Here is a 5379-nt window from a genome sequence, read left to right on the forward strand (position 1 = left end):
CCTCAAGACTGCCGATCTCGTTCAATTTTTTTAGATTCATTTTGACTATAAACAGAAATATTTTTGAGTTTATAAAATAACTGATAAAAAAGAAATTAATAAATTATAAGCTTCTACAACTTACTTGAAATATCAGTTGCTTTGATTATAGATAAAAACGAAAAATAATTGAATGTGCAGGCACTAATGATCTTTTTCCACAGTTGCTACGTTGAGTTTCTTAAAATTGTTTAAAGATCGTTATAAACCGTTGAAGAACTAAACTGCGAATGAAACTTTAAATTTAAACGTACTCTCCACCGCCACCAACCCCCACCCTTTCTACTGTACCATCAGCAATATTAGTACATGCCATCTATGAGGACAGCAAATTTTTATGATAAGAAACGAAATTTGTCTCAGAAGCATCGCATGATAATGATTACAAGTTAGTAATTTACCAACCTGCAGTCATACTTAATAACAATCACATCGACACTTGGAAATTTATATCAAGTGTTGGTAATAAGAGTCGTTAGATAAAGACGTGAAAACTAGATGTCGCTTCTTCTCGCATATACTCGTACTACTAGTAGTTTGATTATATCGATTTTCATTTGGTGTACAATTGCATTTCGGTTGCTCACTATTTATTCTGGCCCGTATTTGGAATCTTGACCAGAGTAGAGGGAGTAAGCAACTGACTGCATATATTTTTTTTATTTTACCGACTGATGGTAAAAGATAAATCCTATCTTCCCAACTGTCGATAAAACAGGCAATTGTTATATCCGCTTGTATTATTACCATCGGTTGGTAATGAAGGAAAGCTGAATGTTGGAGTTTGGAAAAAGTTAGGTAAAACTAGATGGCACTTTTACAAGCAAATGAAATATTTCTTCTCGCAGATACTTAAACTTCTGGTGGTTTGAATATATAGATTTTTCTTATGTATAGTTTTTATATGGATTCCTAATACTCTCCTGAGATTCTGGCTAGTATTCCGTTACATTAGCTAGGATCAGGGGAAGAATATTCAGGAATGGATATCTTCGATTTTGTTTTACCGACCGATGACAACACCGAAACCTACTTTACCGGCATTCGCTAAAACAGTTTATCAATACACATATCATCTGCTGATATCATTTATTAATATCCGCCGCTGATATTACATTCTGATATCTACTGCTGACATCTCAAATCAACATCCACCGTCGACATCCGGCCGCCCGTCAGCACCATCTGTCGGCGCACGCACGACAACAGCTGTCGGTAAAAGCGCGCGCGCACAGTCACTTACCGACGGTCGGTAGAGCAGAATGCGGCGTTATTGGGAGGGGTGAACTCCTCCAAAATAACTACTAACCAATAATAAAAATCACTATTCGTGTGGTAAATTTTATTATTCATATCGTATCTACAATAATAAAAAATAGTATTCGTTATCATTGAAATATGTTAGTTCTTTTGAACAATACTTGCATGATAGTATTCACCATAAAATTTTTCCGTGTTAAAAAAGAAAATATAAAATTAACATGAAATGGATGATAATAAATAAAATATTTTTCATAAAATTCTTATAAAATTGTATATTATTTTATTGAATATAAATTTCAAACAATGTACAATAAAACTAATAAATTATTAGGTTATGGCTAATTAATTTATTTGGATTCATAGATAAGTAAAATATTATAAAAAAAAGTTGAATCATCTGCCGGGCTAGAAATGACGTTTAACAATAGGTAACGGTTCTCTTACGTTAATTCAGTACATATTGGTCAACATGACTTAAATATTTAGGATTCATAAAAACGAAATATTTTTGATTTTCATCATTTACTTTTAAGTTTACTATTAATAATTATTAAATGGAAATTGTTAGAAATATTTACAATAGCTTCCATTGTTATTATCACTATATATAAGCAGTTATCTTTAATACTGTGTTTGAATTGCTGAGAATTCTAAGCTTGCTCCTTCATTTTATACATGCAGTGGAAGCTGTTGGCTTCATAGTTTTTTCTTCGTAACGGTCAGCTACATTTTCAAACTATAGCTCTTTGGATTCTTACGTCCAAGTTATTATTCAATGATTATTAATCGACGATATGGTTCTATTAATTAAACCATTCTATACAAATATAAACAATTTTTCACTCAACTCATTTCATTTGTTTTAACAACAAATTCACATTTATTTATTTATCTTTCTAACGATATTAATTGTCGATCATAATTATTGTGGATTTTTAAGTTATCACTGGCTCACTTTGCCAACTATTGTTAAAACTTATTTCTTTTGTTATTTTCAGTTTTATTTCATTATTGAAAATTTTATCAATTTCCATTTGATTTAATTAATTAAATTATAAAATATAATATTCTTCGTAACTCGTTCAGCAATCACAAAATACTTAATTAGTTCAATAAAATAGACAAATTTTTCAGCACCATACTCGCAAAAAATTACTTTATTTTCGTAGCAACATTTTTTTAATTATTAAATTTGAAATTAATTCCCAAAAAGTATTTGAATTATGAATCAAAATTTTTAACTTGTAATCTATTTTAATAATCGTCAAAGTTTATTAGTTAATCAAGCCGGATAAAATTATTAGCTGCCAATAATGAGTGTAATTGACTCATGTATCACTGATAGAAGGATTTCTTAGTATTACACTGATAGAAGGATTTCTTAGTATTAAAAAAGATTTGTTAATATTTAACAAATTATTTCTTAACGGAGCTTTATTTAAGAAATATTTATTAATATTTAACAAATCATTTCTTAAACATCATTTTTTTGTATTTAATAAATATTTCTTAGCATCTAATAAACGATTTGTTAATATTTAATAAACGATTTCTTTCCATTTAAAAAATGATTTATTAGTATTTAATAAATCACTTTTTAACATTTAATGAATCACTTTTTAATAATTAATAAATGAATATTTTATATTTAATATATTTTTTATTATTTGAACAAATTTTTTTTTTATATTTAAGAAATTATCTATTAACTTATTTATTAAAATTTAATTCATAAAATCACACAGTTCAAGAATATATATCTATATATGTTTTTGCATGCAGCTACACACATTCATTAATATTTGTATTTATAAACAAAAATAACTAAAACAACCATCGTATAAAATTTTCTGTTCTTTTAATTTCAAAATACAATTTCATAGTAATTAACACTATAACTAGAATAAACAAATTAAAATTTCTTATATTAAACTACGCTGAGAAATAACATAAAATCCGTTTGATAGTACATGTGTTTTTAATGGTTTTATATTTAATTAAAATTGAACTGAATAAAATTAACAAGGCTTCCATATTTTCATAGTTATAATATGGATGACAATTTACAAAACACTTCTGATATAAATATTATTTAAGTATATGAGAGCTTCAGTTGTAGGTTACGTTTAACCAACAATGCAAGCTAGAACGGAGTAAACAATATGACGTCGCAACGACACACACATATAGCTCTTTTAATACGTGTACACCACTACAGGCTCGTGTGTAGCCCTCTACCGACAAATTCGTCTAAGAAATATTTATTAAATATTAACAAGCCTTGTTTGGTGCTAACAAATATTTCTTTTATGTTAATAAGGCTTTGTTAGCATTAAAAATATTTCTTAATAATAAAGAAGTTACTTATTTCATTATAATAAATATTGTTAATAATTACTAAATATTTGTTAAATCCAAAAAAGTCAGTTGAGAAAAATTTAATAAATCAATTTATTACTCCTAAACAAATCCTTCTATCAGTGTAAAAAAGATTTGTTAATATTTAACAAATCATTTCTTAAACATCATTTTTTTGTATTTAATAAATATTTCTTAGCATCTAATAAACGATTTGTTAATATTTAATAAACGATTTCTTTCCATTTAAAAAATGATTTATTAGTATTTAATAAATCACTTTTTAACATTTAATGACTCACTTTTTAATAATTAATAAATGAATATTTTATATTTAATATATTTTTTATTATTTGAACAAATTTTTTTTCATATTTAAGAAATTATCTATTAACTTATTTATTAAAATTTAATTCATAAAATCACACAGTTCAAGAATATATATCTATATATGTTTTTGCATGCAGCTACACACATTCATTAATATTTATATTTATAAACAAAAATAACTAAAACAACCATCGTATAAAATTTTCTGTTCTTTTAATTCCAAAATACAATTTCATAGTAATTAACACTATAACTAGAATAAACAAATTAAAATTTCTTATATTAAACTACGCTGAGAAATAACATAAAATCCGTTTGATAGTACATGTGTTTTAAATGGTTTTATATTTGATTAAAATTGAACTGAATAAAATTAACAAGGCTTCCATATTTTCATATTTATAATATGGATGACAATTTACAAAACACTTCTGATATAAATATTATTTAAGTATATGAGAGCTTCAGTTGTAGGTTACGTTTAACCAACAATGCAAGCTAGAACGGAGTAAAAAATATGACGTCGCAACGACACACACATATAGCTCTTTTAATACGTGTACACCACTACAGGCTCGTGTGTAGCCCTCTACCGACAAATTCGTCTAAGAAATATTTATTAAATATTAACAAGCCTTGTTTGGTGCTAACAAATATTTCTTTTATGTTAATAAGACTTTGTTAGCATTAAAAATATTTCTTAATAATAAAGAAGTTACTTATTTCATTATAATAAATATTGTTAATAATTACTAAATATTTGTTAAATCCAAAAAAGTCAGTTGAGAAAAATTTAATAAATCAATTTATTACTCCTAAACAAATCCTTCTATCAGTGTACATCTTCCGACGACATACGTCACTCGCGTGTAAATGAAAGCATATTGTTAATTACAATAATCTTACTTCTGGTGAGCTTCCAATGATTTGTTGTATTCAAAAGAAATTTAAAAATCATCACTGCACTGTATAGGATTTGAATCATCAGTGCATAGCATAATATTCGATTTGAATAAACTAATAATTCAAATTCACTAATAAATATTTAATAACCCGATAAAAAATGTTTATATCCAAGCATATATGATTGGATCCAAACAGTCAGATATGCTTGGATCCAAATTTTTGCGTGATCCAAGCGGATCCAAACAGATCTGACAATATCCAAAGAGATCTCACTATATCTAAGCATATCCAAGCAGATCTTAAAATATCAAAAGAGATCCAAACAGATCTCACTATATATCCACGAATATATAAGTGTATCCAAGCAGATCTGCGGAAGGGTCGATCTTTAATGAAATCTATATAGATTTAAGCGCATATATCTAAAGAAGTTTCACTGCATTCTAATGAATGCATGTATAAATATATTATACTTTAGACCAT

This window comes from Microplitis demolitor, chromosome 7, assembly GCF_026212275.2.
Source record: "Microplitis demolitor isolate Queensland-Clemson2020A chromosome 7, iyMicDemo2.1a, whole genome shotgun sequence".
Taxonomy (NCBI): domain Eukaryota; kingdom Metazoa; phylum Arthropoda; class Insecta; order Hymenoptera; family Braconidae; genus Microplitis; species Microplitis demolitor.